General features: G+C 40.9%; 1 protein-coding gene and 1 long non-coding RNA gene across 12 annotated transcripts in view; one reads left to right on the top strand and one right to left on the bottom strand.

Annotated features, from left to right (window-relative positions):
- The window catches only part of Cadps2 (calcium dependent secretion activator 2), a 529,199-nt gene that overhangs the window by 1,872 nt on the left and 512,705 nt on the right, over positions 1–14,622 (top strand). The window lies entirely within an intron of this gene.
- On the bottom strand, positions 1,048–2,994 carry LOC108350675 (uncharacterized). Its single transcript, XR_005503485.2, has 3 exons — positions 1,757–2,994; positions 1,424–1,666; positions 1,048–1,199 (listed from the first exon to the last, which is right to left on the bottom strand). It is a non-coding gene; the product is annotated as an uncharacterized LOC108350675 (long non-coding RNA).

The following is a 14,622-nucleotide window of genomic DNA, read 5'->3' as shown; positions in this document are numbered from 1 at the left end:
GTTAAAAGCAGTGCACAGCTACTAAATGCAACTCATTAGAGATAGGTGGACAACTATGAGGTCGCCTGAGCTCAATGATACTGTATTACAGGCTTAAAATTTTCCAAGAGGATAGATCTTAAGTGGTCCTTCCAACTTCACAAAATCAGAACCCAACGAGCAGCTCTTCTGGAACTATCATTCTCCTGAGTGCTTTGGGGCCACTGCTTTACTACTGAAGGCTAATCATAGAAGCCCTTCAGGTAGCCCAACCTTCTACTTCATGGGACATTGGGCCAATAGAAACCTAACTAGCTCTAGGCAATCTCCTCTTGCTATCAGAAGTAGGCCAGAGTAACAGTACCCAGTAAGAGCCACTTGGCATGGCTAAGGCTGCCACCCTTCAGGTGAAGGGTGAGCACCTCCGGGTGCATGGTGAGCCTGCAGCTCCACTGCCACACAGGGCCATCCATCCTTCTGTGCGCTTGTGTTTAGTCTGTCCCAACCCTGACCGTTCAGAAGATGCCGACCTCAGTCGTCATTCTTAAACCGAGTGTGCGTTTTCTGCTTGTGTTGTGGTAGGAGTCTGTACGAAGTATATGAGCTTCATCCAGCGTCTGGTTTCACCTTTGACATTACGTTTTAGCTGATATTTCAAGACCTTAATATGTAAAAATTATCTGGTAAAAACCAACAGGCTATTTGCGTTTGGAATTGTTCCCTTTGGGCTCCTTTGTCATTGGCTACTGGCTCATTTCTACTGAGCGTACTTGTTGCAGTTGGTTAAGGAGGGGGACTCACCCTTGGTTGTGCAAATAATGTAGCTCTCCCAGCTCTTCCTGGTTAAATAGAATGTTTGTTTTTCTAGAAATTATTTCAATTGGCAAGCAGGTGTACTCACAGCACTACTGAGGAAACTGTTGACGTAATGTTACTCAGACATTACTAAAACAAACCCCACTTCAGGAGAGGAGAAAAGCACCGCCCAAGGTCTCTGCAACATTATTTGCAGTGCTTAGAAGTTTTTCATTTTTAAATCCTGAGCGCTCCAAGCACAATCAGATGAACTTTAGTGATTTATATTTTAATGGGGGAGGCCCTATAACAAACAGCCTAAGCATTTATCTTACTCAGAAGATCCCTCCACTTTTTTTTTTCTCTCTTAAGACATGCTTCTTGCTGAAGGGAACTGGAACAATTCTTGGCAGTCAGAGTTCCTCCTAGGAAAAATTAAAAGGGAATTTAACTGTGTTCAGGTGAATTTGATGCACAAGCCAACAATTAATGCCAAAACTTACTTTAAGTCTTGAATTATACAGTTGGGTTTTATAAAAAGAAGTAACATGATAATTGCAGAATCACTAATCCATTATATACCTTTTGCTCTACTGTAGCCCCAACAGGTCAAGACAGGCAGCAAAACAATTTATAACTGCTTCCTCACCTCTCTCAACTTTAGAATTTCGAGGACCAGAAATTAAGGTCTGAAAGGGTCCTCATCCTGTAGCTGAAGAAATTTAACCACAGAGATAGGAACCTTGAGCTGGAGGCCGTAAGTCAGGCTTGTAGGCAAAGGCTTTCACTGCTGGGCTGTTTGGCTTTTAGGAACCAGAGCTGAACCGAGAGGGTTTGTTTAGCTTTTTTGTTTTGTTTTGTTTTCTTCCTTTTTCCATGTGGCAAGAGTGGCCTGTGGAACCAAGTAAGAGGTTGCGTCCACTTACTATTTGAAGACAGACGTTAAATAGTATTAAACTCGGTTCAGTGAAAATATGTATACCTGTGGTTTTTGACTAGCACACTTCAACCCAGAGGGAGGGCAGTTGATGCATGTGAGACCTGCAGGGACTATTGATACATTTATTGAACATCCTGGGTGGGTTTTTGTGGCAGAGCAGGGTAGCAGGTGGTCGCGCCGCCTTACCGGACGTAGGAAGGGTTGCAAGCGTGACGCATGCGCACAGTAAGAGATATCACAAAATGGCTTCAGCAGAAAGCACTGCTTGGTACCTCACCGTGCTCATTGCTTCCTATTTACATCATATTTACACCAACATAGAGCTAACAATGATCACAACGCTCGGGTAGTTCTAGACAGCTGGAGGAGGGATCAGTGTGATAGCTAGAAAAACGCATTTTAAAAAACGAAGCAAATTATATATGTTGCTCTTCAGCCTTTTAGAAGACATCGAGAACCTAGAGGGAAAAGTAACAAAGGAGGCCCTTCGTGGTTGGGGACACTGTGACAAACACCTTGTTCAACCTAGAGCAGAGGTCTACTCATAGATACAATTCTAAGGTTATATTCATAACTATTTACAATGATCACAATTCTAAGACGTTCTGGATTAAACTGGACCCGGAGGTTTGTACTTCCTCATGTTTCTGTTATTTTGGTCGATATTATTGACTGTGACATGTTGAGAAAAAGTCCCGCTCTTGTTCAAACTACACATAAAAGCAAATGGAATATAGGATGGATGTTTACCTAATGACTTTCTGCAAGAGTCACGTGTCCGTACTCATACTTCTTTATTTGCGTTGCCACTAAGCTGGTACACAGAGCACTTTATGACATAAACCTCTTCATACAATCATTTCCCATTGTTTTGCATGATCCTTGGTATTCTATGTTTGAGAAATGTATACAGATAATGCTTTGAAGCTGCAGAAATTTCTTAGGTAAAACCGATTTGCAAGACTGTGTTGTGGGAATACAGTGTTGGATGAGGTAACACACAGTAGACATTTGCCTTTCTTGGATTTGAATTTCATACTTTGAGGAAGACATTTCTGGTCTGATCATCCAGGAGCCTAAAAAAAAAAAAAATCTTAAAACTTTTAAAATGTCTACAAGTGGATCCTTTCATATCCAGTGTTATTTGAAAGGTCATAGTTTGTAACTATGTAACAGCAATTACTCTTGGGCTATGTGTAGAAGGTGAGCAGAAAACATGAATATATTTTGTATTTATGCTCCAGTTCCATCCCCGAGATACGATGTAATATATATGCAAATTTTCCCAAATCCCAAATCTGAAGCACTTTTAGTTCCAGGCTCTTTGATAGGCGTACTCAACCTATGAAAAAAAAAAAGGTCACTTTTATCTCCTTTTGGAAACAGTTGACTTTTCTGTCTTATTTATTTACTTTTAATCGTCTGATGACTTTTATGATCCCCCGGGCTCAGGAAAGTCAGCCTTGTTAGAGATGAATGACAGGTTTGCAAGTCCTGAGAGGGCATTTTTCTTTTGTTTGGCACCATTTTGCCTGGGTGATGTGTTGCCTTCCTCTCGGGGCTTAAATTACAGTTGTGGCCGGATGCTGTGTTTAAGTATAGCGTACACTTACTTAGCATAGGTAGTGCGTGGTATATACAATCTAGTAAATACGTGCAAGTCCCCGGTTTCGTTTATGCCTCAAAGAATTGGTGAGCTCTAGAGTGGAGGAAAGAGAATATAACAGGAAAGTACCTAACTTCCAGTTTTCTGTGGAACATTTACCCTTAAACATATTTTGAGACCCGTAAGGGTCCTTCTGAAGAATGGAAGTCTCTCTCTTGACACAGAAGCAATGACTTCAAAGAAACCTTTTCTATGCCATTATCCAACCGGAGGGACCGGAAAGCAGCCGTGAGCCCCCCACAATCTGTTTTGCCCCTTTGCCTGTAGTTTCAGCAGACCTGGTGCTGTTCTGAAAGAGCACACATCAGCATCATTTATCCTCTGTGTTTTCTGGGCTTCAGTACAGTGTGGGACAAATACCAAAGGAGTAGGTCACAGTGTTGGCTGTGTTCGGTAACAGGGAACACCTAGTCCTCTGGGGAATCCAGTCGGAAACCGCATATTAAAGAAGAACCTCAGGCCGGACTTAACATGGTATCTCAGGGAAAAATGCTTATTGCTTTATATGATTCATCCACCCCTCCACAGGGTGCCCTGGCACTGCCGCAGCAGCAGCAGCAGCAGCAGCAGCAGCAGCAGCAGCAGCAGCAGCAGCAGCAACAGCAGCAGCAACAACACGTAATTTGGTGGAATTAGTTGTGCTAATGAGAACTCAAATGGGTTAAGCAATATTGGAGTTCCTTTCTTTCAAAGGGGAAATCATAACTTTTGATATGAGACTGCTTGTGCAGTGGAATAAAGTATCCTGACTGAATCTTACCTCTTCTGTTTCTTGTTCTTCCTTTTTGTCCATTTTGTTTTGAGAGCTCCATTTATTTGTACTCTCGAAAAACAAACAAAGAAAAGCTATACGGTCATTGAAGTCTTCCCAAAGGCTGGAACCTTTGGGTAGCTCAGTAGGCAAAGTCACCTCTCATTAAGCCTGACAACCCAAGTTCAATTCCTGGGACCCGCCTGGGGGAAGGAGAGAGGGAACTCTTGCCACTGTCTTTGGATCTCTACCCATACACCCTGGCATGTGTGCGCACACGCTTATGTATATCTCCCTCCCACATAAACAAATAAGTAAAAATGAAATTTAAAAGTTGAGGAAGATGACTCCCAAGTTGTGAAATATGGAAGTTTTGAAAGGAAAAAAAATAATCACACTTTGGGGCAAACCGCTAGAGTTCTTGTACATCTTTTATATAAATTTCAACTTAATTGAGACTTTTTCCCCAACTGGACAATATGAAGGCATGTACTCTCATGATATGTAATCATAAGTGAAAGACTTCATGATTGCGAATTGTAGGCACATTGATAGCACAGGTGAAATATTGTTCAGAAGAAAGACTCATATCAAATGGAAGAGTTGTTCAAAATCATTATTTTTTCTTATAGCCACTATATTTTGGTTACTTAAAGATTTATATATTTTCTCCTCAAGGAAAATCTGTAATTCTCATCTTTGGCTGCTTATTATAATCACCCAGAGAGCTTTTTTTTTAAATCCTATTATTCAGGTGATACTTCAGACTAATTAAATTAGTCTCAGGTTGGGAAGGTATCTTTAGGTTTCCCAGGTGAATTCAGTGTGCAGCCAAGGTTGAGATCTACTCTTCTAAAGAGTGATGCAGGGGCATAAATGGCTTATTTTTACCTAGGCAAGGTGAAAGTATTTGTAATCAATAGGCATACCATGTGTGATTAAGTGGGTGTTGTGTAGTTAAGTAGAAGGTAACGCCAACAATAAGGATATCGAAATAGTATGGAATTCTTTGAGTTTGTACAATGGGAAATCAGCACAATATTTTAGGCTTTTAAAAAGTCCTAATTCGTTCTAGAACCATAGACAGATCACTAGCAACAACATAACATAAACTCTGGGAACTGAGGGGCAGGAAGTAAGCGTGACTGTTATTTTCCTTTCCAAGTGACACCGAGGAGCGAGACCGAACAATTCCTTGAAAGAAGAGTCAATCGCACAAAATTCTTGCACAGAAAAGAGTGTAGTGCATTTCGGCCAGGCATGTAGTTTTCTCAGAACATAGATGCAGTCAGCTATGACACCGGCAACCCTCATCAAACAACTGGGGTGGCATGCTATCCCTAATGTTGCAGTAGTGGCGTGCACACCTTGGAGGTAACCAACAGTTCTCTAACTGGACTTAAGGCGAGCTTAGCAAGAGGGATATGAAACCTGGTATTGGGAACCCAGCGAAGTACTCAGTGGTAGTGTCGTCATGGTTACGGGGCGGGGGGATCTGCTGCCACTGGTTTACTAAACGAGAATGACCCTATGCTAACATTTGTCCTTGTACCCACAGATACGCGTAGCCATCACTCCTCGTCAAGGGATCTCCTCTTTGCAACACAGGGAGACCACTACAGAAAAACCACAGCCAATCAAAATGCAGGGCTGCGGGCCTAGTCCCAATGGCTACATGTACAAAACACTTTGGCACCTAGGACTTAGAGAACACTGTGTAAGAGGGGCAGGAAATCTTAAGAGCCAGAGACTCAGGGAGTTTTCTGTGAGATTGTGTCTCCCAGTATCAACAGAAGCTGCACCCACCAGGTAAAGACATGTGCCACATAAAGTCTCACCAGAATGACCTGAACCAAATGGTTGCTCTGGAAACATACATACATACAAGTAACATTATACAGACTGATCTGGTTATACTTAGGAGCATATATACGTATACATTATAGATATAGTCATGCAATAACAATTAGTATAAAAGAGGTCATGAATTTGAAGAACAGGGCTGCTGTGTATATGGGAGGGTTTCGAGGGAGGAAAGGAAGGTGAGAAATAGTGTAATTATATTAGAATCTCAAAAATAAAATAAAAACAAAAATTTGTCTTCTCTCCTCAAAACCGTATATCATAGAAGACACTCTCAAGTAACTCTTATTAAATAGAACCATTAGAACCATTTAAAGAAAGATGTAAGAGGGAATTAATGTCTTCCTATGGCATCCAAACTTCAGAAACAGATGTACATTGCTCCAAGCCCCTATTTTTCTTATTATTCGTGTCAATCAGTTGGTTGAGAACTGATTTGCATTTGCAAAAAGCTCAGGCTGAAAAGCATCATGGGGACTGACATAGCATGTGCAAGGCTTGCAGTTCAATTCCCAGCAGGGGTGGGGGGAGAAACAACAACAGCAACAACAACAACAACAGCAGCAGCAACAGGAGTGACAAGCAGAAAAGCATCCCAGTGGTCCACTTGGCTGATAGAAATGTTACCACAAAGCTTTATAAACTTCATGGTTTGAATATGTTTCCATTATGCAACCTCGAAGTCGGTGATGAATTTTTACACAAGAAATGTGACTGGGGCAAAGGTCCTGAATGATTTAAAAGATATTTTTGTCAATCATTTTGCTGAGAAGTTTAATGTGGTCCTCTCTGATTGGTTGTGAGGCTGACTCCAGCTTCTGAGGTCTAATACCCTTCCCCCATGTTTCCTTTTACTGTTGAGAGCTTGGTTTGGCCTGCTACTTTTGAAGTCACTGGGGATGGCATTTCTGAGTTGGATGTTCCTATCACCAGCTTTTCAGTTGGTTTTGAGGGAGGCTTTCGTTGATATTTTCCTTCATAGCTCCTTTCTCAGTTACCCCACTGAAATACAAGGCCGACCAAAATTGATTTTACTTTTTTTTCCCCCCCAAAACAGCTGTGCAGTTGTTACAGGCCTAATTTGAATTAAGCCCTACTTTGATTACTCAACTCTTAAAGAGTGGTTAATCATGCTAGCTGTTTGTCAACCAGTTATTCAGTTCTTACCACGTGAGTTTGACATTAGCTAGTATTCTGAGCACATTTTAAAAGGGTTAACGTCAAAATGAATATATTTCTCTTTCCATGTTAATTAGTCTAATGCATTAACCTACTTTCTTTCCGTTCAGTGTATCATATAATTTTGATTCATGGCTACTATATATGTTAATTTCTGATAGTGTTTTTACTTCTTCTGTGTCAAAAGTTCTTTTCTTTCAGCATTCTTCGCTTCATTAACAAATTTCATCTCAGTGGGCCCTGGCTACTTCATCTGTTCCTGTGACTGGATGATATGCTGGGTGTGGCGTATTTAGCACAGTGTCAATTACTTGTGTATTTTCCATTTGAAGTGCCATCCTCTTAAACGGTCAGTCTAATAAAGCCTGTTTGAGAACAATGCTTGTACAAAATTCAGTCTCCTAGGTGTTAAGCCTGTTTATTTCTTCAGCCCTTTGGTTGTTGAAGTCTTTTGGTGCTTTGCTTTTACAGAGCCCTTGTATCCATAATTACGGGGAATTTTGAGCATTTTATACTTTGTTTTTCTTTATTGTAGCCTATGAAATCCTCCATAATTTATTTATCTAACTATGGAGAAACGGAGAGCTCTTTAATTTTTCATGCTCTAACTAGTCATTGATTGTACATATTGACGGCGCACAGTTGATTCCTTTAATATTGATCTTTCTGGGTTTCTGTCTGGCAGGAAAGTGGTGCTGATGGGGGTGCCTTTCTCCTGTGCAGTCACTGCTCCTCTTCCACCTTCCATTTCCCTGTTTTGGTTAGAGAGCCCAGAATTGGTTACTAACCTGCTTTCTGAGGCTTCCCCGGGAGTGCGTTCTGTGTTTTACCAGTGCCTATGTTGCTGGTTAAAATTTTAGGATTTATTCTTTAAACAGAGCACCTTTTCTTTTAAATAAAATTAGTTTTAAATGAAAAGAATTCGTTTTATTACAGCAATAAGATAAAGCATCAGAGGTTTATACTGAATGCTAAGACAGTTTCCTTTCTAATGCATGGGTGTTATTGATGGCTTTGGTTTCGCTGGTCATGTCAGATTCCTCGATTTCTCTATGAGCAAATCTGCAATTTCAAGGTAATTTTTACCCGCGTGGATTTGATTTTTATCGACTCTGGTATACTTTTATTTATTTATTTATTTATTTATTTTTTTTGGTTTTTAAACTTGAGTTCTTAAGAGAAAGATCTGTCATCGCGGTAGATTTGGGAGAGCAGTGATGAGAAGTGGGAAACCTTTCACTGCGTGTGCTCTCAAGTGATGTTGGGGTGCACATGCTCTACTGTATGGATTTGGAAGAATTATTCATTATGTTATTCAAATCCAGAGCCCATTCTAGATTTTTGTCAGATCCAGATTCAAGTAGGGTAATTGTCCATTTTCATGAGATTGCTCATTTGTAGAATTTCGAAGTATGTTAGCATAGTTGACTTGATCACTCTCTTGGTCTTCTCTCTCTTGCCCTCTTTTTTGTTGTCTTCACTGTAGCAGTCATAGTCCTCCTCTTCCCCAACCTCCCCTTACCCCTTCCTCCTCCCTTCTTCCTCTTCTTCCTTCCCTTCTAACTTCCCTGCTTCCTCTTCCTCCTCCCCTTCTTCCTCCTCTTTTTTTCCTCCCCTCCCCCTCTTCATCTTCCTCCTCCTCTTCTGGCAGAGTCTCACTATATAGCCTTGGCTGCTCAGGGACACTCCAGCTGGCCTTGAACTCACAGAGACTGGCCTGCCTTTCCAGCCCAGTGCCCAGTGGGGAGGGTTAAAGTTGTACACTATCAGATGGACTTTATTTGATTTTCAATTTCTCAGTTTGGGAATTTTGTCATAGGCGGAAGAGGGCACTGGATCCCCTGGGACTGCAATTACAGATTGTTGTCAGCTGCCTTGTGCTGGGGATTGAACCCGGTCCTCTGGAAGAGTAGCCAGTACATGAAGCACTGAGCCATCTCTCCAGAGTTAAAGTTAAAGGTCTGGACTCTTATGGCTGTGTGCAAAGCAGAAGTAAGCTTGATTAAGATTTATAGAAAAGAGAACAGTTGAGAGAAAAAGGAGAACTCAAGAGAAGTAAAAGAATCTGGAGAAGGAGAGGTATCCAAGAGGAAAAAAAATGCCCTTGAACTCCATTTTTAGTGCCATATCTCTTGAGATTGGTTAATTCCTTGGACCGTCATCAGTCTAGCCATTGGAAAGACCACCTGCTATACACATGTCCCCTAGTCCCACTAGCCAGATGGCAGTGCTGTTTCTCTGCCTGCCCAGTGGGTACAGTCATCTCTCTACCTCCGTCCATCTCTGACTCTAGCTTTGTTAGCTGTTGAGCTCAACTGTCTGCCAAGGGTTAGCAGCTTGGTCAGTGTTCTCACCCGCAGCTCGTGCAGCCTTGCAGCTGTCCTAGGTTCTAACCATTGTCCTTTCTCTGTTGTCTCTGTTATCATAGCAATCAACCTAATCACAGCCTCCAAGATGTAGCTGTAGATTCTGGTGAATCATAGTAAGCCCCTTGTTTGTGTGGTGATCCGAAGTGGTTCCAAGGCAGGACTTTCTTGTTGGAAGCCACCCTTTCATAAAATGAGTTGCAACTGTTACAGTTAGCTGCATTAGAAGCAATAGGATATGAAAGGAGGCAATAGTATATGAAAGAAGGAAAGTACTTGGTGAGGAGAGGAGAGGACAACCTGCCTGCTGTCCCTGGACTGGAGCCCAGCCCTAGGTTTCCAGTCTAGTTTGGTTATACAGTGCCTAATTACAAGTCTTCATAGGTGTGCACTGGTGTTCCTTGTTAACCCTGAATCTTTTTTTTTTTTTTTTACCTCAGCCTTTGTTCTCATTGTTCTATATCGACCAACTTACAGTTTCCATTGTGGGTCATTCCCCAGCCACAGAGATCTGGTTTGTACATCAAAGTGCCCTTTAGATGAGCAAGATCTTTTTATGTTTGTTTATGCCCATTCTTTATATACCTGTTAACTTTGTAGAGTCTAATGGTTCATGAAAGTCAATGATCTATTCCATTCCACAGTTTCTGTTCTGGTTTCTCGTAGTTGTTCATTTTTTTAAAGCAGGACCCGAAGGAAGGTGAGATAGGAGAGCGTGATTCTTCTTCTGCTTTGTGATACTATAATGAGAACAGAGTTATGACTTTATTGCCTTGGTAGATGCTTTGTTCATTGATGTGTCGAAATAGCTGACCTAAGTAAGGTAAGCTTAAGGAAAAGCTTATCTTTGCCTGCAACTTAAGAAATATATGGGGGAGAAGGCATAGCAGTAAGGAGCATGAGATTGCTGGTCACAGCAAGTCGACAGCCCTGAAACAGACATCGGACAGGAAGTGGGGCTAGATGATAAAACCTCAAAGCCTACCCCTAGTGATGCTCTCTCTCCACCAGCTGGGGGACCATGTGTTCAAACACATGAACGAAGTATACTTCACATTCACACCACAGCAGACCCTCTGTATAGTCTGGCATCGGTCTAAATGTTACATTACAAAAGCTTATTTTAAATTTAAATATTTAAGCTTATTTCAGGGTTTTCTTTTTCCTTGAACTACATAGTCAGAAGGATAAACTGAGTATTACAAAGGCTGAAGGGATCATTTATTTTCTCTTTTGTAATAGAAGTTTAATGTTATGCTGTCAAAGAATGTGATCAACTGAGCCAATAATATTATTGGATATAGATAGTTTTAAGTCACACTAATATATTAGTATTTAAACTTGACCATGGCGTGGCCTTGCTCTTCATCCTGCTTTTTGAGATAGGCTTTCTTCACTGAACCGTGGACTCTTCTGTTTATCTAGACTGATTGGATGGTGAGTCCTGTGAATCTGCCTGTCCCTGTCTCTGCCATCTTTGTTCCCCTGATGGACACCTATGTCCCTTGGGTTACTGGAGTGAGAGACACCTGCCAGAACAATTAGCTTTTCCTGTGGGACTTGGGAGTGTGAACTCAGGTTCTTATGTTTGCACAGCGAGTAATTTATCTCCTGAGTCACGTCGCCACAAGGTTGCTATACATAATTTTTGAGTGTGTACAGTTCATGAGTGCATGCACATATGTGTGGGTTTGTGTGTGTCTTCGTGTGCTGGTGTGTATACACGTGTGCCTGTGTATGTGGAGCTAAGCCAGAAGTTAGCATTGGCTGTCATTCTTCAAGTGACTTACACGTTGTTTTTTTAAGACACAGTCTTTTACTGGCTTGAGACTTGTGAGTGCATTGGGCTGGTTAGCCAGTGAGCCCCAGGGATCTGCCTGTTTGCGCCATTCTAGGGATTGGATTGCTAGTGCAAGCCCCCATGCTTGGCTACATCTCTAGTTTTGGTTTGAGATTATGAAGTTAGCAAACATTACTTTGAATTTGGATTATAACTTTTATCAGTAGTCTATCCTCCAAAATAGTGTCCTTAAACACACACACACACACACACACACACACACACACACACACACACACACTCTGAGAGAGAGAGAGAGAGAGAAGAGAGAGAGACAGAGAGAGACAGAGAGAGACAGAGATGGGGGGGGGAGAGAGAAACAGAGACAGAGAGAGACAGAGAGACAGAGACAGAGACAGAGGGACAGACAGACAGAGACAGAGATTGAGCTTTCATCAACTTGGAATTATTTATACAGAAGGTAGCTAAAAAGGCATTCTGCTACCCCAAAACCTATATTCTTACTACTTCAATTTTAGAGAAACAGATTCCAAATTTTATTTAAAGACACAAATCCTGATTTAGCTCTCTGCAAAAAAGTAAAAAAAAAAAAAATAAAAAATCTAAAGCTAAAAGTACTGCTCCAGTTAAAAAGGTTTAGAAAATGCTAAATATCTTCTGAAGGAATTCTAAATTTAAGAGGGCAGCCATAACCTACAATGTTATCTATCAGCCCTTGTTCTCTTGATCAGGAGGATTGTGTGTGTTCTGGACTGGGAAGGAGGAGGGGGGTTGAGATGCAAGCTCATTCTTACTCTCTTATCTGTGGCCTCACTAAGTCCAGGCTCCCTTTACAGCTTTTGTGTGAGGAGTTTTTCAGTTTTAAAACTCTTAAGAGCCAGAGGTACAAGGAGTTTGCTGTGAGACTGTGTCTTCTACGGATGCCAGGAGCTACACCCATAGAGTCTTACCAACGTGCTTGCCTAAACAGGAGCCAAACGAGTACAATAACGTTAACTGTGCTAACCTGGAGAGTGAAATCCCATGGAGCCTCAACTTTACACAAAAACTAGAAGCATGCTCAGAAGAGTGGGGAAAAAATGTCTTCTGCAGGGACGAGCAGGCCAATTGGTTATCCAACACCCAATGGCCACCTCTGAAAACATATATACTTATAACTTTATATAGACTGAGCAGATTGTATCAATGAAAAAGTATTTATAATGTATGTGTGTGTGTATGTATGTATGTATGTATGTATGTATGTATGTATGTATGCATGTATGTACGTTTGTAACAACAGTTAAAAACCCCACGTATTGAAAAGAGTGAATGGTAGATGGGAGGTTTTAGACGGAGGAAGTCTATGTGGGAAAGGAGGTTAATGTTTCATAATCTCAAAGAATTTTGCATTTCTTTCTAAAAAGACAAATCTATTTTTTAAAAAAAATTAAGGTCATTTTTTATCTCTTATACTCACAAAATCACAGATAGTTTCGAATATTTAGGTAATTATATGAAGTTAAAGTTACATGTCTCAAGTGTTTCACACCAGAATTTCCATAAACTTCTATTATCAAGTCTTAGAATCCCAGGCTTCGAATTTGATTCTGTGTTTTCCTTAGCTTTTAATATCCACAACTTATTAAAGAGAGAAGAAATACTGGATATGAAAATAGTTTTTATAAGAAGCTGATGCCCAATTGGGGAACTATCGCATCTATGGTTCTTCAGATAAGTAGATATCAAGAAGTCCCAGCTGTGGTGGTGCAGGCCTTTAATCCCAGTGCTCAGGAGACAGAGGCAGGGGGAGCTCTAAGGTTGAGGCCAGCCTGGGCTACAGAGAAAAATCCAGCACAGCCAGGACTACACAGAGAAACATTGTCACAGAAAACCAAACCACCACAACAGAAACAACAGAATGAAGAAGTCAAATTTTATCGTTTAAGGAAGAGATTTGGGTAGGGAAGTAACAAAGATTTGTCATGTGTTTGGTAATTGATAATAGGGCATTGGAGTGAGATAGCACGAGGAAAGGTAGCCTAGGAAGGACAAGATTTTAATGACTGGCCTTAATGTTTTGGGGGATTTAGAATAGACTAGATGGCAGCCATGACAAGGGAAATTGAAAAAAGAATACCTGGATGTAGAAGAAGAAAATCAAGATGCTCTCTGTCACAGAAATGGAAGATCTGTTTGACAGAGGAAACTGAGGAGAGAGCCAGATGCTATAAAGAAATCAGGTGAGTTAGGGATTGGAAATATTAACTGGATTTATGGCTGTGAAGATGACTCTACTAATGTTGACCCAAGCAGCTTAATTTAGTCTTTATAAGTAGCCCGGACTTTCATATGCTGCTATTCCTAAATGGTGCGTTTGGCATACCGATTCTACTTTCTTATGTTAGGTGACCAACACCTTGAGGTTTTAGATGGTAGCACTGACACCAAACGGCTAAGTGTTGGCTTCGTAAAGGATTCTTTGGTTGGGGGGGGCTATATAAATATTAATGTGTATACTTACATATGTATATTTTGTGTTTTGTTCTATAATAGTGAATTAAAAACTAACAGCATAGATTTCAAGCTCATCAAAACGAAGATCATCGAGTATTCTGGCGAGAGCAAATCTTTGATGTTAGTCTGAAGTCATTAAGTTTCGCGGTTTTCCTTCCAGTTGTGAATTTAAACGGCAAATACAGGTTAGAGGTTATGCAAACATTCAACTATAGACTAACCTGAGTAAAACAAGGTTATAATATACCTTAGTTCGGTAGGGTGCTGTGAAGGTTATATGAAATGGTTTCTGGAAATTATAGAACTTTAGTACTTGTCATGGAGCAGAGCTTTAAACAGTTTCTTTTTAAAATTTATAAGGTTATATTTAGGAAAAAATAATTCAACTGCCTGCATGTGTGCGTGTTCGAAGGCCAGAGGTCGATGTTAGGGTCTTCCTCAGTTGCTTTTTCGTGTTACATATTAAGGCAGGGTCTCTCTCTTAAGCCTGGTCTCAGTCATACAGCTAGTCTAATTACCCAGCTTGTCACTTGGATCTCCAGACTCCACTTTCAAGCACTGTGATTACAGGTGGCTGACATCTTTTGTTGCCATTTATGTGGGTTGATGGGATCTGAACTACAGTCCTTATCTTTTGTGGCAGGGGCTTTATCCGAAGAGCTAGACCCACCTCCCAAAGGCACTTTGATTTTAATAGAAACATATAAAGGCATTATTTAAATAGCTATTCTGTGGTAAACGTAATTTTGGATCCTGCCATATAGATGTAGAAAAACGAGGTCCTCC

This window comes from Rattus norvegicus, chromosome 4 (assembly GCF_036323735.1).
Source record: "Rattus norvegicus strain BN/NHsdMcwi chromosome 4, GRCr8, whole genome shotgun sequence".
Classification (NCBI taxonomy): Eukaryota; Metazoa; Chordata; class Mammalia; order Rodentia; family Muridae; genus Rattus; species Rattus norvegicus.
The sequence above is the reverse complement of the archived record's forward strand: the minus strand, read 5'-3'. Positions and strand labels throughout refer to the sequence as shown.